We start from the raw sequence: 26,828 nt of genomic DNA, 5'->3' as shown, positions 1-26,828 counted from the left end.
ACTCCCGAAAAACATCTATCAATACATAAATGCCTGTCATAAAGCTTTTACTATATTTCTGGCAGTGGAGTACCGTAGTGGGGGCGGCAAGGGCGGCCCGCCTTGGGCGGCACTTTTTAGGGGGCGGCAAAATTTCACAATAAATAATAATAATATCTTGTAAAAATTTCAAGCATCCTAATCTATACTTGCATCGCGCCTATGACAGTGCTATCGTCTGGACAGTCTGGGAATCGGCTCGCCGGGTGAACTAGTAACTTTTTCATCCGAGAGATCCTGCGAAACCTGTTGACCTTTTTTTTTTCTTGTACCATTCATTCGCGTTCAAATACACTACTAATATGCAATAGAACTATTTTAAACATGTCGCTGCACTACCACCGAATTTTTCATTGCTTACTCTGTGACAAAACTGAATTTTAGTCTTTTAAATTGAAATACCTAAATAAGGGGGGCCGAAATTTTCCTCCTCCTCGGGCGTCTGACAGCCACGGTACGCCACTGATTTCTGGACATGCGGGTGGAATATCCGTTGCAATCAGTAGCTGTTAGTGTGTTAACAGATCGTTCGATGACTTGTATAAGATCCTGTTGTCTCGCATAAGTGTATCTAGTATTGACCTTGCTGCGTTTTTAATTTTGATAAAAGCTTCTTCAATAGAATTAAACACAAGAATTTGGCGGCAGAAATTTTAGAGCATGCATTCTTTCCACAACATATTCCTTTAATTTTCTAATTTTATGTATTTGCCCATTATCCATTATTAACCTTACATTGGACAAGTTTTCGTGAGCATCCAGATATTCTAGTATTTCAACAATGAACTCCTTAAAAGACTGAGATATTGTTAGTCTGTGTATTAATTAATTAATTAGTAGTGAACAATTGAAACTAAATTCACACTAGCAACCATTGTGACGTTCCGTTCTTTTATGGTTGGAACTCTTTGCAAACTTTTTTGTCCTACTGTAACTATTGTTTCATCTAAGATGAAGATTGAAACCACATTTATCGATAAATATTAATTTCAGGTGATCATTAGGTATATTTGCAGTGAAGTCATTCGCATATTCGTAACGGAATTCAATTGCATTTTGGCCTTTACTTTTATCCAATATTTGTAGCTCCTTTTTAGAGTAATACATAGCTGTATAGTTAAGACATGTATAGTTGCTAGAGACAACGTCACCTGATGTTATTCCTAGATGAAATTAGGAATAACTTTCAACGTTATATGCCCATTTTCCTTAATCTTCCTTTCAATATCCTTGACTATTGTAGATGTTATCTTTTTAAAATGTTTAATTGGTGATGTAGGCCTCTTGTCAATACCGTATCTAGTGTTCCTATATTTTGCAACCATGAGTCGAGCTGTATTGTAATTTAAGGACAGTTGTTGTCTAGCTTCTTTAATATTTAGTCATTTTCATCAATTAACTTCATCAAAAGATGTCATTTCTCATTACTTATTTTATGGTATGACATTTTCTACAAAGAATCGTTCAGTCCATTGCCTTCTGATGCTGACAAGAAATGCAAATGAAATCTGTCAACACGTTTTAATAAGCGCAAAAACTTATGAAATATTTTATTAGATAGATAAAATATGTTGATATTTTAAATTGATGGAATGTATATGAAAATTGTTGCTAAGATAAGATAGTAAATTAATGCTTTTTCAGTGAAAATAAGTCGAAAGTATTTGAGTTCTGTTGATAAGTCACGAAAATGCTTTAAATAAAAATAATTTATGGATAAGAAGAAAAAACATCGTCGTATAAAAAATATTACAATTAACAATACAAACGAGCTCATTTTAGTTAACTATAAAGACCAAGTGATGACAAGCTAGCGATTAAAGATATCTCTCGAACTGAAGTGGATCAAGCTTATCTTATTTTCAAAGAAAAAAAAATAAAGAGAGAACTTATTTTGTAGCTAGTAGAGAAGTTCTTGAACATTTTCTTAATTTCGTTCTCTTTTAAATCGCTATTATTTGCATTCCGTTTTCTTCTTTTTTCGGATGCTTTTACAAATTATCTAAATCGTTCTCCCTCCTCTCCACATTTCCCAGTTATTATTATGCTTATGTATCCACTTGAATTTTCATTGAATTCGTATTCGGAAAAGTAAATAAGTATTAGATATTTTAATCGATAACTGGTAGGATGAAATATTTGTCGATTTTTTTAATACGATTTTATAATTTTGCACGATGTCGAAGTCTTATCATCCGACTCATTCTCTTCTGTAAGCATTTTTGCCGCATTTTGATTAATAATCTTGATCAACAAAAATATAAAATTGTTGTGATTTGAGCTGGTATAAAACAAATTGCAAATTATTCTTTTCATTAATCAAATTTGTTTTTATGTACATTTTTTCGATATTGTTCACAATAACTATAGCGTATTATTAGTTTATCTTCGCTTAATTCGAATATAAAAAAAGACATAATAATACTTATTAAATTAATAGAGTTACAATAGACAAAAATTTAAGTTCTACAACTAAACTTACGGTATATTAAGTATATATTTACTGATTTTGCATTTATTTGCTAAAACAGCAAATTTTATAGAAGTGTGAACAAACTGTTTACAAAAATATAATTTAGGCATTAAAAGAGTACACATAAACGTTATTCTAATTAATAATTATTTCAATCGTTATATCAAAATGTAAAAAAAAACAAAAAAACTAAATATAAGTGTAAATGTATATGCTGTAGGCCTATATGAAATGTGTATAAGCGCTGTATATAGAGCCTTTTATTTTGAAAGTGGTGCAAGTCCATTTTGAAAGGAAATTATAACGATATCCGAATATTTTACTGAATAATTTAGCTCCTGTAAAATTTAGCAACACAATAAAAACGTAAAAGTTATGTAATATTCAGGTATTTTCCATTCGATACAAATAGTGTACATATAGGAGTGAAAAAAGTCATTTAAAATTCTCGAGTTATCACAACAACGAGGAAGATCGAGTAATCTCGAAAATAGAAAATTATCTTCTTTGTATAAAAAAAAAATAGGCCAATTACATCAAAAGAACGTAAAGACATGATAGATTTATTACTATATTTACAGTATCTCCTGTTTATCAAGAATACTTTAAAATATTAAACTCTAATATAAATACTGTATAAAGTAATTAATACATAATTAAATTTATGTAATTATCTATTTATTATATTTATATAATATAAAAATAAATAATTTAATCATATCACACCCCGATTCTATATGCAGTAAAGTAATCCCCCAGAGGATTACAACGATATTAAAATAGAAATTAGCAGCAAACTAAAAAATTATGTAAAAAACGAAAATAGAGAGAAGAAAATTACCGAAAAATCGTACTCCATCGATTCGGAATACTCCATCAAACACGCAGACGAACTTATACGTGACATGGAAAATATAAAAATGAGCAAAAATTACAGATTTGCAAGCCTAGATAAGTAAGCATGTGCCCTTCGATAACTAAAATCTAATAGAAAGTACACTAAAAAAGATTGAAACAGAGGAAGAAGAAATAGATTTAATAGAATTCGTATACAAAAGTAATTATTTGGAAGTCAACAATAAGTTCTACACACAACAAGCAGGCATAAGCATGGGATCAGTCATAGGCCCGAAGCTAGCCGAACTTGTTATGGTAGATATAGATCAAGCAATCAAAAAAATGACAGGCATAAAGTTCTATAAACGATATGTAGATGACATAATTATACTATATGACCAAGAAATAATAAAATTAGAAGAAATAGAAGAAAAAATAAACAAATTAAACGATAATATTAAATTCAAGGTAGAAAATGAGGCAAACACGGAAATAAATTACCTAGACATTAAAATAACCAGAAAAACAAACAAGATCGAATTCGAGCCATACACAAAACCGTGCGAGATTAGGAAAGTGTTAAACTACAATTCAAACATTCCGCAGTACATAAAAGAAAACATATTCATTATGCAGTATAAAAAAATCGAGAGCAGAACAAGGTCACTACAGAAGAAGAAAAAACATCTCAACGAACTGCGAACTAAATTTCTATTAAACGGCTCTCCAAAACGAATAATAAATAAATGAAAAGTAAAATCAACAATAAAAGGCGGAAAATAAACAAAACAAAGATAAAAACAGAGTAAAATACATAAATAAAAAGAGCCCTACATTCGTGGCTTCTTTGAACAGGTAAATAAAAGTTTCGATAAAATAAATATAAAACTAGCCCCAACTTATAACAACTTGCAAAAAAGAATCCGGAAGGCTAAACCTGGTATAAATAAACAACCAGACAAATACAACGCTACCGAAGTCGTTTATAAAATACCTTGCACATGCGAACCACCAAAAGTATACATTGGAGGAACAAAACGAAAATTAGAAACAAGATTAAAAGAACACATCGCGGATTTGAAATATAATAGAATCAACTCTGTTTTTTACGAACATTGCACAACTCACAACTGCAAAATAGATAAGGATGACGTTATAATAGTACACAAAAAAAAAATTGGCACAAAAGAAAATTTAAGGAGAGCTACGAAATTACTACAGACAAAAATAATATCAACAAGAATCTAAGCATTGAAATTCATAAAAACTGGTACAACTGTTAAAATAGAATGTTTATACAGTCGCAGGCGAGGCTGTGTGCGGAACTCTGGAAGTGAGACGTCACAAGTTATGAGGCATTTGGGGGAGGCCGTCAAGTCGAGAGGGAAGGGGAGTGGGAGGTACGAAAGATACTGTATACACAAGATACAACCTATCTATGTAACAGACTGAAGAGGAGCGAAAGTCCGAAACGCGTATCTGTATGGATTAAAAGCTGATGATCAAATTATTTGCCAGGTGTCAATAAATTGACCAAGTCGTGACATTGAAGAAAAAAAAAATAATTTAATGTTTTCTTTTATTTTTTATTAAATGAATAAATATTTAAATGAAATATCATGAAAATTTTTTGTTGTTATTAAAAAAATAAGGCCGATTGAACTGAAATATTGGCCGTTTAATTAACGTTTACAATAATTTATTAATTTTAAAAGTGAGGCAAGTCCATTTGAATATCACAAAATTTCAATTTCTTCAGCCAATATCGACAAACACTACTGGATAATAAATTTATATTATCTAGCATCTATTAGTGCTTATCAATATTTTAAAATCTGTTGAAACTCAAACTCCTAATTAAATATTTCGAAACGAGGAGAACTCCACTTAAAAAAAATAACTCATATATATACAGAAAAAGAAAGGTGATAAAATGTTATACACTTTTAAAGTATCTTATTTTCCAAAATATACAAGTATCAGAAAAGAAAGCAAAATAATAATAATATTATTATTATCATTATTATTAAATTTTATATACATACAGTACATTTTTAATCGAGATTCGAACTAAATTTAAATTTTGTGAAAAATGAGTCAAATTTGTTTATTGTTTAATGTATTTCGTAACAAATAGCAAAATAAAGTACGGGGTGGTCATAAAGTACCTTGACCAACTAATGGAGATCCCGAGAGCACGGAAGACGAGGAATACGTTGAAACATTTGCAAGATAGGTAGGCTACTGGGTGACAATCGCTCGCGATACACAAAAACAGGTGTAGAACACTTAACCGTAACTCGAAAACTTCCAATACAAACACCTGGAATTCACGATGTCGCGAGATTCTGTGTGACGGAAAACAGTATAAGGCCTTGGAACGGCGTGTATAGAACGAAAAACAACAGAGATATAGGTGTTTGAACAATAGGAAGAGAGACACCCGCCAACAGCCGCGACACGTTCGCTTATAAGGCGGTAGCATTTTATTTGCTTACTATGACGTCAGCTGCAAGGATAAAAAGCATCTGTCGAGCGAAATTCAACAATGCGCGCATTCTCCCGTTTTCTCCCTTTTCCGCGAACACGGGTCTTCTGTCGCTGGTATTTGGTCTCCCGCTTCCCTTATCTTTGTTCTTTTCGTTCTACACACACCGTTCCAACGCCTTATGCTGTTTTACGACACACAATATCACGCGACATCACGAATTTCCGATGTTTGTATTGAAAATTTTCGAGTTCTATCCCGATTTCCGTGTATCGCGAGCGCATGTCACCCTGTACTTATCGACGGATTTTTCACTTTCCGCGCCGTTTGTCCAGTTACTTTATGACTATTCTATAGATTTTTTAAAATTCTATGCGGTATGGATACAAGAAAGATCTTTATTACAGGTCTGTTACGAATTCGTCCAAGTCTACAATAATCAGCCAAGTAATGAAACATGAAGTCTCTGACATAGCCGAGTCGAATCATTCATGAAAAATTCCTAAGCATCCGATTCAGACTCGTTTCCCAGATAAAATCAGAATCTATCTATCTCCTTCTCAGCAATATTAGTTACATATACTAAGAAACACACTTGATTTCTATAAAATCAGAATAAAATAAATTTGAATGGAATCATAATATTTTGTATATGCCAATGAAACATGAACATAATTAAATTTTTTTGATTATCCATAATTCTGATATAAAGTTCAACGTCTTATCAATTTCTTGCCAAATTTATAGAAAGGAAAATTAATTACTGATTCGTTGCAAAATTCGTCTTTGAACGAGATAAACACAAATACAGTAGAGCATCGATTATCCGACCCCCGATTAACCGTCACATCGGTTAACCGACCGTTCTAGTCGGCAAATTTCAAATGTCCGCTAGTGATAGGCACTACAATATTTGGTTATGTCTTGACTACTTTAATATTATTTTTGTTAAATTTTTGCGCGTTTTAGCTGGCAACACGGCTCGACCATAAAAGGGAGGCCAGTATTTAAACGAGACTTAATTTTCTAATTATGAGTGGTTGTTTGTTTTGTGAGCAATAAAATAATTTAAAAATAATTTTTAACGATACAATAGCGACGATTATTATTTAAAAAAAAAATTGTTAGGTTTAACATCGATGAAAATTCAATGCAAAGTTGGTTAATAGCGAATACTAATATATTAATTACATGGGATATACTAATATACTATACTAATAATGTATTTTTTTATTCTTTTCGGTTATCCGATTTTTTCAGTTATCCGACCAACCTGAGTCCCCAATTGAGTCGGATAATCGATGCTCTACTGTATATCAATAATAATATGTTTTACTTTGATTAACGTGAGAAAAAGACCTTCAAAACCGAAAATCTGTCTTAGTACAGGAATGTAAGAACATTGCTATTGATATAATGAAGCGAATAGTTCCAATTGATGTGTTTTATTTTCCTTCAAAATTTTAAGAAATATTTTTAAGTTTTTTGAACAAAAATTAAAATGTATAGATTTTTGTATACGTAAGTTATATACAGATTATAAGTTATTAAAAAAGCTGGTATATAATTTCGAAATATAGTTTACACTTTGATAATATATTTTAACTGATTATTAAACATAAATAGTATATGCAAAAGCGAATTTACTTAGACGAATATTGCTTATACAATAACTCAATAAATTAATGCCAAATAATATTTACTCTTGATGAAAAAATGTCGTTGAAAATAAAATCGCTGAAATTGCAGACTTGTGGTATCCATCTGTCTGTCTGACCTTCCTTAATCTCGAGAGCGGAGTTAGACAGATGAAAGTCGAGACTACACTTTCGTTCTGGACGGAAAGTCACATAATTTCAATTCAGAAAATTTTTCCCAGAACGGATTTACATAGATGACCTTCATGACTATTATTAACAGGATAAGTATGATGTACAGGGAAGACGTTACTAATTTCAGACAGAGAATGTTTTTAAATTAAATAAATTTTAAATATGATTATAAATTGCAGCCCGACATGTGACGATATCACAATAAATAATTACTTATTCTTGGTATTATATTTTGAATTAAAATATATCCGTTAATATTTAAAAATAATATAACTATTGTTTCATGGAAAGAAATATAATTTATTCGTTAATATTCCGAATGTTTATAAATGATTTGAGTGTTTATAAATATATGTAATAATAATAACAAGAACCAAGTTTCTCTATGCCACCATAGAGAGTATTTCACACTTTATGAAAGTTTGAACATCATTTGTAGAGCAGCACGCATAGAGATCATAGTAAATTGTGGTATATTGAAATTATGGTTAATACTTACCTATTAATCATTATCTAATATTGTATTTTTTCAACGCGACGAAGACGTACTGACTATTAAATGACGTTCTTGAATAGACAATTCATAAAATGATGGATCGGTCGAGGAATCCATTTACTAACTTCTGCGATCTCTACGTCTAATATCTTATGACTTTATGAAAGATCAGGTTTATTATATATCAACATTTACAGTATTGAATTACTTAAGGACTTCATAAGGACAGCGATTGCCTTCATTTATATAACAGAATAGCTAGTACTATGTCAATTACCGTCATCTTTGAATAGTTAGCTCCGTTATTCTATACAAAAAATACAATCTAATTTGGATGTCAATATGATTGTGAACCTGAGCAGATTAAAACATCACAGACCTACATAATCCTACGTACTGTATCAAAATAGTAAAGTCTATTGCAGGTGTTCCCAACTTGTGTCTCAACAATAAAAATTTAGAGTTCTACAATAACATCCGTTGAGTCTATTGATGTATGAATGTACCAATGCAGATTTCGGATGTGAGGGGTAATTGTTCTAGTCCTTGTATGACGATACGAGGACTCGATCCTAGATTATATACGTGCTAAAGTTATTTATAAATTTAAACAGTGGAAACCGATTTATCGAATCGAAATCATGATATAATGATTGACAAGGTAATGGAATGGAAATCATAAAAACAGTAAAACATGAACTAAAGTTATAAAAGCATTTAAAAAAATCAGAACCTTAAAAAGGATTCGACATATAAATAAAAATACAATCATAAAATCTGTCTGNATACGGACAGCTTCATACTACCACTTAAATTATAATCTTAGTTGCCCAAATAATTGTTTCCCGTTTCAATCTCCATGTAATCTGTGGTTAAACCCTTAATGATAATTTAGAAATGCCAGTTTTTTAAAACATGAATTTAGAAATCTTAATTAAATAATTCTATAATCGACTTTTTATTACGTTTATACGTATTCATTGTACATTTTACGACGTTGAAATTGTCTCGTTAAGAAAAAATTGCTTGAATTAACTGATAATCATTACGGACCTAGATTTACCGAATAAATAACAATTAACTCATTACTACATACATTTGCTCCCTAATGGAAAAATACAGGGAAATGTATCAGATAGCATTTTCTGATAAGTCTACTTTAGCAAAAATTAAACCAATGCTAAAAGTTTAATTTAATAAGCATTTAATTTCTTTATACTTTATTTAATACATTACACTTTCTACAAATATACTGTAAATAATGTTTGTATGAGTCTTGTAACATTATGATCATCTAACTGATGAGGGGAGGGCTATTTAATACCACGGGCCGAAATGCATTTTAGGTTATAAATACAGTAACAATGGCTTCAATTATGTGATACCCCTTCAAGAGAATTATTTACTATGTACAGTATTTGTAGAAAGTATAGTGAACGTAAAAAGTATGTATTATATACGAAGCTTGCTTGTTTGTTCCTTTGTTTCTTTATGAATTTGAACACGGTTGTTTCAGGATCACGTTGTCATCCAGGAAGACGAAACGACTACATTTTGTTGAAAAAATTTATTTCTCCCATCCGTAACAGGACTCCTATCTATCATCAAGATTGCGCCATTTGAACAGAAAAATTATTGAAGAACATATATGCGCAAGATTAAAATATGTACTGTACCTAGACATTTTGAATCGTTGATCTATTTGCATTGAAATCTGATTAGTCGGTTTATTATCAATTGGCATCTACTTACCAAAATAAATAAAACGATAAACACATTTAAGACTTTAAAAGAAATGATTAATAAACTATTTTATAAACAATGAGTTCAATCTGTAGTTTATTATCATCGAGATATCTGTTTCTTCAACTCAGTAATGAAAACGGTTAATGAAAAAATTTTGCAACGAGTTGTGTATCTTGGCTGTCATGAGATTTTATTCAATAAATAACTTTTATATTATTAATAATAATAAATAAACTGTGGCGTCATCTGTTATGAGGTTTTGTTATTAAAAATGTATATTTTTAATTGTTATAAAATATATATACTTGTATATCCACTCCCTCGACCTTACACAACTAAAATTTAATAGCATCAATGCTCCTTATACACAAGTCACCATGCCAAATTTCGTTTCTTAATTATTTCCCTATCCTGAGATATTAAACGATATATCCGAAATAGATGACAACATACACGCGGAATTTTTTCCCGTCATTTGACATTTTGCAAAAAAGTTTTGAACTTGATGAATCGAAATTGGTTCGCTTCCTTGTCTGCTTGTCTATGAATCATAATGAAATATCCACATTTCATTAAACGCGATACACAATTTAGAACTTTTTAATGATTTCTTTTAAACCGATTAAACATTTCCTTACACAAATTCATTGTGTAAGGAAATGAATATTGTGCAGTCAAATTTTAGGTGGAATCCAGTGAGCACGGATTCAAGACACTTGCAAGCGATGTTTACGTGAGCACTGCTACAAGAAATTTAAAGCAGAACCACCAAATGAAACATGCAACTCAAACTTGAAACCGATACCTCGCGTTCCTAAACGGAACGTATTATTTAGAACACTTTAAACTGGAACTGAATTTCGTTGCTAGGTTTTGGAATAGTTTGTTGAGATTCATGAGATCCCTCTGACAAATGATGTTCGAATAAAATGAACTCTTTTCCAAAAATCTTGAAGATGTTAGTGACAAACATTGATGAAAAGTTTTATCAAGCCATTCAACCACAGAAAAGAGATACCAAGGTTACAGGGATTCAGTGATGCTGGGAGACTACTGCTGGTTTCTTGTGAGAGAGCAGTTGTACAAGAGAAAATCAATATCCAAAAGCACTTTTAAAACGTTTGCATATGTTTAATGTTTAAAATACTTAGCAATTTCATAGTACAGTTATTTCATGTCAGCTTATAGAAGAGCAACTTCTAGCGCAAGGACCAGTGGCCAAGTGGATAAAACCACTGAACATCTTTTAATCCTTCGTGTTAGAAAAATTTGAAGATGATTTTTGGGGGATTGATCAGAAAATTTTTTTCTGTGGAAATCACCTATTTTAATGCTGCTATGTAATTTTAATTTATGTTGGATAGTGCGTAACAGATGGCGCCACACAAAATTTTATTTATAATTAAAACTATATTGTAAAAGTTATTTTTTAACAGCGGAAAAAGTTACACAACGCGTTGCTGAATTTTTTAAAATGTAATTTACAATTATAGGTAATAGAATTGAATTGAAATGATTGCTTTTCATAAAATAAATTGCTTGGCATATTTATCTAATCATACTTACATCATATAAAATTACACTATGTTACAATATATGGTGGAGAATAAGACTCAATTTTATTCAGCGAAAGTGCACGTGTACATAATTGTAGCACATAATGATGTACTACAATCATGTTCCCATGAACTGAATAGCCAAATTGAGAAAAAATCATAAATTCAACTTTTGTAACCGATTTAGTGAAAAATATGACGAAAGAAATTATATTGAAAAGGTTAATGTTTGTATAAAAACAATAAAAATAAATTGACAAACGAAGTATTTCATATGCATTGTTATTTTGTGATTGTGGTATGAACATTAGACTTTTGTATAGCTTAACTTCTTTTTGGCAGAGACTTTGCAATTTTTCTTTAAAATAATCTGGTAACTCTGAACACGATTCGACTATAAAGTCAAGTTTTTGAACAGAAATCCTCCTTTTCGTTTTTTCCACTTTGTTTTAATTCGTTTTGCATAAATATATAAAGGCAATGTTTGATTTAATCTGGTTTTCGTTATGAAATTTGTATTGCATCTTATAATAGAGGAAATACGGCGATTTTAAATTTAACGTTTCGTGTAATAAATAATTATTATTTTTACCATTGAACGGATTAAATTAACCACGTACAATTTAAGCAATAGGTCTACTTTTCAATGACCAAATTGCCGGCATCATTTATCTACTATTTAAAGCTCATTAGATTCATTCGGTTTCTTTCCAGCGTGTATCAGAGGATTATTTCAGAAATAAAACTTTCAGAGATGATATCAGCCACACTATTCTCCTTTTCGTATTCAGATAATGTTGAATCACTAATTCTTCCATCTTTCATAAATCTTCAAAAAGCCGCAGTTACAGTGTTTATAAGTATGCATATTTATGATTTATTTTAAAAAGATTTATCACAGCTCTTTAGATGATAACTAGGACAATATTTGCAGTCATACCAAGTACTTGTATTATGCTGTGCAGGTTATATAATTCTCTGGAAGATTAAATTAAAAATGAATTATTCATATCGTATCTTCTCTATGAATTGATATGAGAGAGAACTGCCAATTATTTATTTATTTATTTTCATAAGTAGGTAATAGCATACGGACATCGCCTACAATATAATAATAATGTATGAACTAATAAAATNAAGGACCAGTGGCCAAGTGGATAAAACCACTGAACATCTTTTAATCCTTCGTGTTAGAAAAATTTGAAGATGATTTTTGGGGGATTGATCAGAAAATTTTTTTCTGTGGAAATCACCTATTTTAATGCTGCTATGTAATTTTAATTTATGTTGGATAGTGTTATTAATAATATTAATATCTAAAGATAATAGCTGTAAGTTTTTTTAATTTAAAAGCATTGTAGAATTCATTGAAAATTTTTAATATTCTAAAAAAAAGAAAATAAATTTTAAAACTATAATCCAAATAATAACAAAATATTTTGATTATTTTTTAGAATTTGACCATCTGCATTTTAATTCTTATTCTACACAAAAGAATGCTGTCCCGGAATGGAGACCTAGCACATTTGCTAAATAACTCTGGAATACTTGTCCACAATCATATAAATATTAAAAAAACGCCAATAGTTGTTTCTTCTATTTGATTTATTGTCCCCATACCATAAACTCCTAATAATAGAAAAACAACGCGAAAATATTTTTTGATTTGGATTATTTATATTTAATGTGTGTGCTTATCTGAATTATTTAAATTTATTAACGATCAGACATGATTTCTTATTTTATGTTCTCTCAAATGTAACGCGTGTGAATTTTATCTAACAATTTCGTACTTTTCATATATTAATGTTTTGTTTCCTATTATGTTTTTAACATCTTGATAAATTTATATGGTAACTATCTCAAATAAATTTTCAGTCTTTATGAATTTAGTGCCATGTTCATTGAAATATTATTTTATAATTATAAATATTAATTAAATTTGTCATGTATAAGGGGCATTGAAGCTATTAAATTTTGGTGGTGAAACCGATACCTCGCGTTCCTAAACGGAACGTATTATTTAGAACACTTTAAACTGGAACTGAATTTCGTTGCTAGGTTTTGGAATAGTTTGTTGAGATTCATGAGATCCCTCTGACAAATGATGTTCGAATAAAATGAACTCTTTTCCAAAAATCTTGAAGATGTTAGTGACAAACATTGATGAAAAGTTTTATCAAGCCATTCAACCACAGAAAAGAGATACCAAGGTTACAGGGATTCAGTGATGCTGGGAGACTACTGCTGGTTTCTTGTGAGAGAGCAGCTGTACAAGAGAAAATCAATATCCAAAAGCACTTTTAAAACGTTTGCATATGTTTAATGTTTAAAATACTTAGCAATTTCATAGTACAGTTATTTCATGTCAGCTTATAGAAGAGCAACTTCTAGCGCAAGGACCAGTGGCCAAGTGGATAAAACCACTGAACATCTTTTAATCCTTCGTGTTAGAAAAATTTGAAGATGATTTTTGGGGGATTGATCAGAAAATTTTTTTCTGTGGAAATCACCTATTTTAATGCTGCTATGTAATTTTAATTTATGTTGGATAGTGTTATTAATAATATTAATATCTAAAGATAATAGCTGTAAGTTTTTTTAATTTAAAAGCATTGTAGAATTCATTGAAAATTTTTAATATTCTAAAAAAAAGAAAATAAATTTTAAAACTATAATCCAAATAATAACAAAATATTTTGATTATTTTTTAGAATTTGACCATCTGCATTTTAATTCTTATTCTACACAAAAGAATGCTGTCCCGGAATGGAGACCTAGCACATTTGCTAAATAACTCTGGAATACTTGTCCACAATCATATAAATATTAAAAAAACGCCAATAGTTGTTTCTTCTATTTGATTTATTGTCCCCATACCATAAACTCCTAATAATAGAAAAACAACGCGAAAATATTTTTTGATTTGGATTATTTATATTTAATGTGTGCGCTTATCTGAATTATTTAAATTTATTAACGAACAGACATGATTTCTTATTTTATGTTCTCTCAAATGTAACGCATGTGAATTTTATCTAACAATTTCGTACTTTTCATATATTAATGTTTTGTTTCCTATTATGTTTTTAACATCTTGATAAATTTATATGGTAACTATCTCAAATAAATTTTCAGTCTTTATGAATTTAGTGCCATGTTCATTGAAATATTATTTTATAATTATAAATATTAATTAAATTTGTCATGTATAAGGGGCATTGAAGCTATTAAATTTTGGTGGTTAAAGGTCGAGGGATAAGAAGATAAAGGAGTCTCATATCTTTAGTAGGGTCAGAATTAATGATGATGTTATTCGTTATTATTATTTATAATTTTTTAAAGACTCGACACTACCATTTTATAATAATTAAAAATATAAAAAATTTTATAACAAAATCTCATAACAGATGGCGCCACACAAAATTTTATTTATAATTAAAACTATATTGTAAAAGTTATTTTTTAACAGCGGAAAAAGTTACACAACGCGTTGCTGAATTTTTTAAAATGTAATTTACAATTATAGGTAATAGAATTGAATTGAAATGATTGCTTTTCATAAAATAAATTGCTTGGCATATTTATCTAATCATACTTACATCATATAAAATTACACTATGTTACAATATATGGTGGAGAATAAGACTCAATTTTATTCAGCGAAAGTGCACGTGTACATAATTGTAGCACATAATGATGTACTACAATCATGTTCCCATGAACTGAATAGCCAAATTGAGAAAAAATCATAAATTCAACTTTTGTAACCGATTTAGTGAAAAATATGACGAAAGAAATTATATTGAAAAGGTTAATGTTTGTATAAAAACAATAAAAATAAATTGACAAACGAAGTATTTCATATGCATTGTTATTTTGTGATTGTGGTATGAACATTAGACTTTTGTATAGCTTAACTTCTTTTTGGCAGAGACTTTGCAATTTTTCTTTAAAATAATCTGGTAACTCTGAACACGATTCGACTATAAAGTCAAGTTTTTGAACAGAAATCCTCCTTTTCGTTTTTTCCACTTTGTTTTAATTCGTTTTGCATAAATATATAAAGGCAATGTTTGATTTAATCTGGTTTTCGTTATGAAATTTGTATTGCATCTTATAATAGAGGAAATACGGCGATTTTAAATTTAACGTTTCGTGTAATAAATAATTATTATTTTTACCATTGAACGGATTAAATTAACCACGTACAATTTAAGCAATAGGTCTACTTTTCAATGACCAAATTGCCGGCATCATTTATCTACTATTTAAAGCTCATTAGACTCATTCGGTTTCTTTCCAGCGTGTATCAGAGGATTATTTCAGAAATAAAACTTTCAGAGATGATATCAGCCACACTATTCTCCTTTTCGTATTCAGATAATGTTGAATCACTAATTCTTCCATCTTTCATAAATCTTCAAAAAGCCGCAGTTACAGTGTTTATAAGTATGCATATTTATGATTTATTTTAAAAAGATTTATCACAGCTCTTTAGATGATAACTAGGACAATATTTGCAGTCATACCAAGTACTTGTATTATGCTGTGCAGGTTATATAATTCTCTGGAAGATTAAATTAAAAATGAATTATTCATATCGTATCTTCTCTATGAATTGATATGAGAGAGAACTGCCAATTATTTATTTATTTATTTTCATAAGTAGGTAATAGCATACGGACATCGCCTACAATATAATAATAATGTATGAACTAATAAAATCAACAGTAAAATAATTATATAATTACAAAATATTATGATTTATACACATAATTAATAATCTAAATAAGTAATTATAGAAGAAGAAACAATTCATATAGTACAATATAATACAGTACAATACATATAGTATAACAAATTATTATATGATATTTTTTTAAATTAATAAAAATTNTTCCAGAGACTTGGGGGTACATATTAATCTGTGTGATGCTCATGTTTTTTAAAATTTGGTCTTGACAGACATAAGTTAATTCAAGATGGCGATGCGTGAAATACGGACTCCATTGGTACTTTTACAATAATATGGAACTCAACTCCTCCGAACTCTCTCTTTGCAAGAGACAGTCGTCCGGAGCAATTTGCGAAAAAGACACTAGGTAGAAAGTCAATTCTTCCTGAGAATATCGAAAAAGAGCTGCTGGAATATATATTGTTGATGGAGGTCATATTTTTCTATTATAAAAGCATTTTTGCGATAAAATACATTGGAGTAAATAACTTTGTAATTATTTAACATTTTTTGTACTTACCTATTTATTTTTGGCTACATTAAAGCATTTTTTGAAAATATACAGTAAGGTTCCATATTACTATGCGATTTTCTCTAAGCCTACTTTCTCACTTTTTGTACAGAACCCTTCAAAAACCATACTTATAGTTACACTAGCGAAAAATCCAATTAGGAACATTTAGTTTAATAGTTATCAGTACTTTTCGCACAAAAAATGTGGGTGTAGTAGTTATGATATCTTGTTTACAATTCACTAAAATGTAATTGGGGTTCCATAATACCAACTTCTCCTCTACTATTTTCAATATAACCTCTTTATCATATTACATACAATTAATAAATTTTCATTAATTATTCATTTATTTTATATTCATTTTAATGAATATAATCGGAATTTATGTGAAATTAAATTATAATCGAAATAGTCACATTGAAAAACTAACAATTTACTCAACGAACATCATTTCTTTTATGTTAAAGGAGATATTTATCTCTAGTAATTTTTTTTATTTTAAAATTTATTTGTTTTAAAATTATAATGATTTTTAATGATATTTAAAATAAAAAATTATTCAACACAACTATCAAATTAACTGCTTAGTTGATAAATGTAATGAAATAGTAAATAATAATTATATTGTTATAATTTTAATGAGGAACCTATGCATGATTTCCTCGATTTTATTAACTGTTAACTTTATACAAATTCTTACAATTCAGTTTAATTTATCAATTATCATTTCTCATTTTTGATCCAACAATGATCCAATTCTTAAAACATTTTAAAAATAATATATTACACTCTGTATTGAGGCGGAGGATTGCGGATTGCAGAGAAACAAATTTAGTGAAATAAGGCAAAAGATTGAAAATAGTGCGTTGACAACCGTTATCAGAAGAAACAAAAGAAAAACAATAACATTTGATGAAATCAAATTATTATTACAGATGTATGAAAATTGTGTGAAAGCGACGTGTTTGCTGTTCGTTTATGTAACGATTTGATACGAGTTGAAGAAATAGCTTGTATGGAGCTTTGAGTGATACTCATATATTTTGCTAACGATGTATAATTCATTTCCATTGTAATATAGGCTCTCATAAGTAGTAATAAATATGTAATTCCACGACACTGCATAACACATAATGTATTTTGACTTTAATATCAAAACAAAAATTAATCTGGTGTAATTTTTCAGATTTGTAAACTTTGTAAAATGTTTTCGTTAAATTTTGAAAAGTTTCCGCTAAGTGAACGGTTTTTTTAACGAACAGCGGTATAATGATAACGCTAGTCTAAACAGAGGAATTTTCATAAACGCATTATTTAACATTATTAATTAACAAAAAATAAAATAAAATGAGTACAGAAATGATCAGTGCTCTCTTTACGGTGAAATTAGACTCGACACATAAAAATATGTGCCGTAATAATTATGAATTTAACAGCAACCGTTTAAAACTGTACCACCAAATTATGTACGATAATAAAAATCGAACTGAGACTGTTGTTGCTATTCTGAATCAAAAAGAAAACAGTGATGTTTCTGACAAACTGAATCATTCAAAAACTGAAATACAGTTACATCGTATTTTATTTTAATTATTATTGAAACTTCTGACTTATTTTAATGTATGAACATATATACTGTAATTACTGTATATAGTTCTTGTATAACGGCGTATACAGTTTTAATATTATCAATATTAATAGTTATTGTATTATATTAATTACATATTTGTATATTATATAATTTGTATAATACATTCTATAATATATATTGGTTACATAGTATATGGTTTGATATTCACTATAAACTCCTATCGTCTATTACAAAGATAAGTTATCCTCTATAACTATCTCCAACGAATTTTGGAATGTGATTAAACCTTTGCCATACACGTTAACTAATGCGGAAGAATCCATAATTCTTGAAACTAAAGAGACTAATGATATTTACAGTTCACAAATTAATGAATACCTTCCAGATTAAGATTTCGAAGTCATTCATTAATTATTATAGAAATGCAAAGGACTCTCTCCCGAGAGTGATAGCCTGATTGATGATGGTATAAATATGAATTCCACGTATTCGCCGTCGCTAATAAACTTCTTTACTGAAAAGCTGATCGAGAAAGAAATCTTAAAAACTATTATAAATACGATCTCGAAAACACTCGATGGTACTCTAATTATTAGATGATTATTTTAAAATGGTAGCTAATATTAACGCTCAACTAATACTTAACTTATTTGCGTGGAAAGGAATTTATGTACAGTGAAACCTGTGTAAACCGGACTCGCACGATACCGAATATTTCTTCCTGTTTGGCAGGTTTCCGTTTTGGACAAGTTTTACTGTATAGGTTAATATTTTTGTATATAGAGAAACCGAAATCAATTTTATAAGTGTATCTCTATTGTTAAAATCTAAGAAAAATACTTATGTCATACGTAAAACAAATGGATTTAGGGCATGCTTTACCACGATCTACACTCTAATTAAATATCAGTATGTTACCTAGCACAAACAACTATTAACATAACAGATTTCTCAGATTTAAAATTATTGGATAAGAAGCTCAGAGGTTACAATTTATATGAAGCATTCCAAATTGGTTGATGATTTATTTTTCGCATGGATGAACATTTAATAAAAATTGCCTTGTCATCTCGGCAGTCTTTTCATTTCGGTTTTAATGAAGGAATGTCATAGCTCGATTTTAGCATTTGAACTCTTTAATTTAATTATGAATAACATTTTCCAAGCTGTTGACTGTAATTTAATAGACTTCTACGGCGATGATATTCTCATCAATGAATCTGATAACAGTATCAAGAAGTTTATCTCAATACCGAACATTAACTTATCCAACTTGATGTAATAAATGTTTACTAATAAACTGTATAATAATGAATAAATTGCTCTATAGTAAATATCTAGGCTTGGTTTTTAATAAGAATCTCAATTGAAATATAGTATATAAACCACGAAACAATACAAACTTGGAAGATTTATAAACACAGTCTATAAATTAAGATTGGTATCGGGTAAATAAGCGATTACAAACTTTATAGCACATTTCTGCTTTCGCAAATAATAAGTAAACGATAATTTAGAAAAATATCTTTTTTGTGACTGCAGATCCTGTTTAGTAATTCTGTATACTACTTAGAATCATTCAGTTTCAAATAGAAAAAGCTAGTAGATGAAATAATTATTCTCATTTCTTCAAAATACAAACATTTTCAAAGATCATTCAGCATTATTCATTCCCTTTTGGCTATTTAACAATTTTGTTTGAAGCGATAAATGATTGAAGTAAACATTTATCGCAAACTCACTACTTCTATCTACAATGAACTAAATTAAAAACGTAAAAAAACTTATAAATAAATTTTGTATAAACGAATATTATTTATATATGTAAAATAGAATATCTGTATGTCAGTCTGTTTGTTTTCTGTACGCTTATAAACATCTCGATCGATCCGCACCAAATTTTTCATATTACTCTCTACCATCCTGCAGAAAATATAGACTACAACGAGCAATTATTTATTTTGACATCGTCACAATGCTGGACTGCAATTTTTTATCAAATTTTAAATTTATTTAATTTAAAATGTATGCACTCCACCTCAAATCAGTACTGTAGTGTCTTGCCCCTGTACATCATCCTTTTCCTTTAACAATAGAGTCGTGCCGGAGATCTAACACTTTTTAGGGGAACATTTTTGAATTAAAATAACAGGACTTCCGGTTTGTATTAGACGTTCATATATAGTTGATCAGGACTTCCTATCCCCAAGGATTTCATACTTGGTTTCCTCTTTTATCTATCTAATGCTATAGACTAAGAAAAGACAGACAAACAGACGGACGACAGTGGAAATTTATAGGTCTACAATTTTTTCAAAGTGCAGCCCAATAAAACCAGCACTGCCCACCCATTCCTTTGATGCCATACCTTACACACTTTGTGATAATTTAAGTTTATTGCATTATTATATAAATAATTATTACGCAATAGTAATTAATTATTGATAATTAATAACAACAATTATTATTAAGAACAAACAAGATTTGTCGAACAATTAATTAAATTGTAATTTTAACTTACAATTACTTTCATTGAGTTGGACTAAAATAACCAAACTTTTAATATGTTTTTAATTTTAATGCTTGTTTTTATTATATCTGTTTATTATATTTCTGCCAGTAAATAATAAATAACGAATTACTGTAGGCTACTCAGCAAACGTTAGGTATTTTAGGTTTATAATAATTTTTTTCTATGACCTACGGCCTTTATGCTTTAAATTTTATTTACGAGGACATTGAAACAACTCAATCATGATAACTTCTGAAGCACAAATTATTTATTTATTGTTTATTAAGATAATTGATATAAAAATTAACGTTTTCCTATGATTAAAAGTGTTTATAAAAATATTGCTGAATAAGAAATTATTCATATACTAATTGGCCAAAGTGTATGGAAAATTCCTGAAAAATGTGCAGTAGCTCTCGTTATATCGCTCATGTAGCCAAACTAAATGAGCGATAGATCAAATGGTGCGATATAACCATTATGTATCTATCCATTATGGCTAAAGAGATTTTATGTTTGGACTACAAAATAATAACTTGATATATCCTAACGAGCAATGTAATGAGGGACTAGTGCATAAACGTAAGTTATAAAAATAATTATTTCACGCAATTAAATTATTTCTACCTAGGTTTATATAATTTTTAAATTAATATTATTTTCTTTATAATTTTACTGAAAATATATCAATATATTAATAATTTAGTGAAATTTATATTTTATTATATATACTGTATTTGCAGTATAGAAATCAATTTACGCATTAATCTGGTACTGTATAGAATAGAATTTTGATACTGTATTAAGTTTGTAAATATATGTATTATAAGTAAATTAAAAAATATAACTTAAGAATATCACAGATAATATAACAGTTAATGGAGACGAAAATAAAATTATTTTCTACAATAACTAGTCTTAAACGATTTTGTATTTCGAAATACGGTGGATTTATGGTACAGTGGCCATCAGTATAGTGGATTTTCGAACTTTCGATATAGAAAACAATTACAATTTTGCTGATCCCTGCTATCTTTTATTTAAACTGTTGGTATAATGAAGGATTTAGCTCAGTGCTTTGAAAGTTCACTATATCGAAATTTCAATATATTCTAAATATTAATAGAAATGTATTTCTTTTTCACATAAAAATAAGTAATTAAAAGAAAAATAATTTTGAAATATTTCTTTTTTTATTTGCTATTGTTTAATATACTAAATTTTATTAGTGACGTTAGTTATTATTCTATAATAACTGAATATTTTCTTTCTCATAAAAGAATCTCATCTGTAACGAAAGATTCTCAAATTTATTTGGCATTTCCTAGCAACAAATTAATCCTCGCCAGTCCTTTTTTTTCGTTTAAATATGATTAAATTATTATAAGTTAAGCTTTAACCTTAGAAAATGTTATTAAATAAAATAATTAATCCAAATTACATTTACATTAATTAAGCCTTTAAAAAATTATTTTAAAAAAATTTTTGAAATAATTTTTCAGATTATTTACTTTTGTCGGAATTCAATTATAAAATTTGGAATGATTATGACGTTATAAAAGAAAGCTGAGTAAGATAAATGTAATTTTTTTATTACTAAATTCTAACTATTGTCTCAAAATAAGAAATTAAAGAAAATCAAAATTACAGCCTAAGGCGCTAATATTTTAAAGATAATTATAATTTAATGTAGCAGTAAAAAATTATATAAAAGTCGTTTCGATGAAAAAATGAAAACTTGGTATTTGTTTCAATATACACAAGCCATAAATTGCCTGGTTAATATTATTAATATTCTAACCCTTCCACATATCCTGCACATCACAAACTAAACTACTGTATATATTATTTGTTTGTGCATATACAATATGTTTAGTAATACTTTGTGCACAATCTACGCTTCGCTGATGTTTCGATGGTTAATCAAATATCCGGATGACAGTAATGTAAAATATTTTATTAAATTGATTTGAATCCTCGGATTTTAATAAGTAATTTGGTTTAGAGCATCATTCTGCATCCCTCATCCATACTAACACGCTGTGGTTCTGATTTCGATTGAAATCCATCTACTAACTCGATAGAATCTTCAGTCTTTGGATAAATTCTCTAGTCTTTTCATATGTAAATTATAATATAACATCAATAAATAATGTATAAAATAAAGTTTATTGTACAAATGAATTATTATATCTGTCAAATACAATTTCAATTGATTAAACGCTATTTTACAAAACTTATAGAATACCTAGATTACACGTAAGATCAAGCGTAAGCAAATTTCTTGTTTTTTCCCCCTTTCTTTATTTATCTAGCTCTTCTCTATCCTCCAAATCATAAGATAAAGGAATCTAATAAATATGTAAAATAAGAAATTATCACATTAATTTTACAACTGAAGATCAGTTAGTTAAAATGATTTTCCATAATAGCCATGGTTTAATTTTATCTACTAAAAAGGAAAATCTAAGATACAAAATAAAGATATTTAACTCAAAAATGTAAATTGGTCTATATTTTTCGACACATTTTAAGTTCAGAGAAAATACATTTAAACATGCCATATAACCCTGAACAAAAGTATGGAATATTTTATAGCTGTAGAAAAATTAATCCTGAAATAATCAAATTCACAAAATTATTATTGAAGTTTTAACAACTGGGAAATATAATAGACGTATTAAAGTATAGTATTTACATACCAAACGTTGTCAAGATATTTGCATTAATTACAAAATTACAACATTTTAAACAAATAAGAGTTGAACAAAAGTGGTGTATCACAAAAAACAAACAAAAGTATGGAATACTGATGATTAATGTTTTATAGGGCCACCTTTTGCCCTAATTATAGCTATAATTCTTTATAAACACGTTAATATTAGTGACCTTCTCTTAACAATAGTCAGTGGATGATTTACAAAGTTCAATTATTGACAACTGCTAAATAGAATTGTAATTAAAACACATAGTGTTAAGTTAATATTGCAAGATTTAATTTATTATCTTTATATAAATCTGTAATTTACTTCATTCTCGATTTAAATTATTATTTACTGATATTAAAATCATAAACTTTAGTGCATTATTTACTTTTTGCAAAAGTGTTACGTATTTTCAAAATTTAGAGAAAATATTACAGATTATATGCTTATATTATTACTAATTACAACTAATGATAATAATGCTGAATTGTTCAAACGATTAAATTATTATAATTGATAGCTACAATAATAAATATGAATCATAAGCAATGTTGATTTAATGAATAGAAATGCAACATATTCAAGTTAATATCTATTTCAAGTTATTTATCTATTTTAAAAATAGAAAATATTTATATTATAAATAAAAATATTTTATTAAAACCTAAAATATGTTAATCTAATATAAAAATGGATATATTTTAATTCTAAACTCATGGCCCTTTCTCAAATTACTCAATAATTGCAATATGTTAAATTTAATCTGAAATTTGTATAGGAAATTTTATAGGATGTGCTCAAATTTTCTGTGATGTTTACGGGAGAATATCGCTTCCTACATATATTTCAGATTAAAAATGCATATGATTATTTACAAAGTGAAATAGATATCTATTTCTGTCTTAATTCCCATATTCATAATAATTAAAGTATAGAAATAGAAACAAATATCTATTTTTCCTATTTATTTGAAACTCAATTCAAAACTTGCACACTTAGCGAACAAATTCCAACTATGCAACAAATTGGTTCTCCAGGTGATTAAGAATCATTACAGTAATGAGTCTATTTAAATGATTCCGAAACACAGAGCATTGTCTTTAATCAAAATAATATCTTTACTCTCGCTAACAGATGAAAAGATATTGAATAAAAAAAGTGCTCTATTATGTACACTATGACTCATTATAATCGAACAATTAATTATTGTAGATATTAAAAATAGAAATTAAAAGCGTGGATCATACAGCCAAAGCAATGTATTTGGTACTCCACGTACGGTACATCGTTTCACTAATCTTATCCCAGTAAAGAAACATTGAATATTTACTTTCGGAAAATCCTGATTCTTTAGATTAGATTAGTATTTTCTCTCAGTTTAGTCTCAATATTTTTCAATAAAACTCAAAAATAAAAGTCTAAAATGCAGTAAATAAATAGCCTATATGTACTGTACAATTTCAATTAGTCTAGTGCAATATAGGACAATCTGGATCTAAAAGATTGTACTTTGTATTTTCAATTTTTAATTTCCAAACTATCAAAACCATTTATTGACTGAATTTACGGGTTACAGCTAGAACATTCCAGTTAATTACTGTTTTCATAGTTAACCCGGTTCAGAGTTTTCCAATTCGGTTATTATGTTACTCTGCTTCGATGGTGTACGAATCGAGCTCTCGACTATCAGTTTCTTGTTCAAACTCATCATCTCTTTCCGATTCGAGTTTCCTAATTACCCTTCGGCCGATAAGCTATCGACTTACGAACTCGATCGTACTTTCCAACGCTCGATATTCGACAATATTTACAATTTTTTCATTAAATGTTTCTGTGAACCTTGCAATAGAAAGAGTTGTCCGACTATAAGATAATTTTAAGATGTAGAATTTTAGTTAAACTTTTTACCTCTCATTCTAAATTACATTATCCTGTACAGTATTTTAAGATGTTTACACGCTTTTCAACCGGGTTTATTCGAAAATCGAGATTAATTCTCTTTATCCACCGAGATCTATAAGAAAAAAAAACATTTTAACAAACGTCAACTTTGCAGACGTCTACTAAAAGTTATAAGTTTCCTTCTTTGCTGAGAAAGACCTTTGTAAGTAATATAATTTTTAATTAAAATACCTCAATGTCCTTTTTTCTTATTAATATGTAAATTTTCGCCAGTAATTTACTGGCGAAAATTTGTTACTTCCATTGTTACTTAACACTTCCATTGTTGATGGAAGTGTTAAGTAACAATGGAAGTTTTAAGTAACAATGGAATTGTTAAAGAAAGCGACGTGGAAGATTTACAGGCGCAGATGCAGTTTTTTCGTTTTTGCGGGAAATCGAACATATTTTTAGAACCATCTAAAAATTCTCTAATTATTCTGGAAACAAGGGGACCCAATTCTTGCATTCTGTGAAAACGGGTAAGGTTGACTGTAACGTAATAATCTTTATCTTAGTTATCGTTACTTTTGCCCGAGCAACGCCGGGCCCACCAAGCCTTAATCCTATCTCTCTCCCCCGGGGGGGAAAGAGACAAGATTAAGGCTTAACACTTCCATCAACAATGGAAGTGTTAAGTAACAATGAAAGTGTTAAGTAACAATGAAAGTTTTAAGTAACAATGGAAGTGTTACGTAACAATGGAATTGTTAAGAGAAAGCGGCGTGCAAGACGCAAAAGCAGTTTTTTCGTTTTTGCTGGAAATCGAAGATATTTTTAGACCCATCTAAAAATTCTCTAATTAGTCTGGAAACGGGGGACCCAATTCTTGCATTCTGTGAAAACGGGAAATGCTGACTATAACGTAATAATCTTAATCATTGCTATCGTTACTTTTGCCCGAGCAACGCCGGGCCTACCTGCTAGTCTATATATACAGTAATACCCTGACTTACGCTACCTCGACTCACGCGAACTCGGAGTTATGCGATTTTCAAATCTCGTCGATTCATCTTTTGTTTGAGCGCCACGCAACTCTCGATAACTCACTTCTCCCACACTATTGTTCAGCTTACATGTTCGGACGTTTCGCGCGGAATCGATGCATAGATACAATTTATTTTGTGTTATTTATTTCTGTGTTTGTTTTATCTACGGAGACTTGAGAGATTCTACTATGTCATCCAAACTAGGTAGAACTGATTCTTCTGCATCAAACAAAAAAAGAAAAACTTTATCTTTGGAATGTAAAGTTAACATTATTAAAGACTTCGATACAAAAATGAAAATTTGTGAATTGGCAAAGAAGTTTGATCTACCGGAATCGACGGTCAGAACAATTATAAAAGGTAAAGAAAAA

At 28.9% G+C, this 26,828-nt stretch overlaps 1 long non-coding RNA gene across 3 annotated transcripts; it reads right to left on the bottom strand.

Moving 5' to 3' along the window:
* Positions 1-15,110: 15,110 nt before the first annotated feature.
* LOC111630656 lies at positions 15,111-25,764 on the bottom strand. 3 transcript variants are annotated; one of them, XR_002757564.1, is made up of 4 exons: positions 25,661-25,764; positions 25,436-25,541; positions 23,071-23,173; positions 22,612-22,936 (listed from the first exon to the last, which is right to left on the bottom strand). It is a non-coding gene; the product is annotated as an uncharacterized LOC111630656 (long non-coding RNA). The 3 variants fall into 3 exon arrangements; XR_002757562.1 differs by lacking the exons at positions 22,612-22,936; positions 23,071-23,173 and adding an exon at positions 15,111-16,160; XR_002757563.1 differs by lacking the exons at positions 22,612-22,936; positions 23,071-23,173 and adding an exon at positions 24,254-25,366.
* Between the last annotated feature and the right edge of the window lie 1,064 nt (positions 25,765-26,828).

Source organism: Centruroides sculpturatus, unplaced genomic scaffold (genome assembly GCF_000671375.1).
Source record: "Centruroides sculpturatus isolate CEXI.00-Female unplaced genomic scaffold, Cexi_2.0 scaffold626, whole genome shotgun sequence".
Lineage (NCBI taxonomy): Eukaryota > Metazoa > Arthropoda > Arachnida > Scorpiones > Buthidae > Centruroides > Centruroides sculpturatus.
This window is presented reverse-complemented; position numbering and strand designations above follow the sequence as displayed.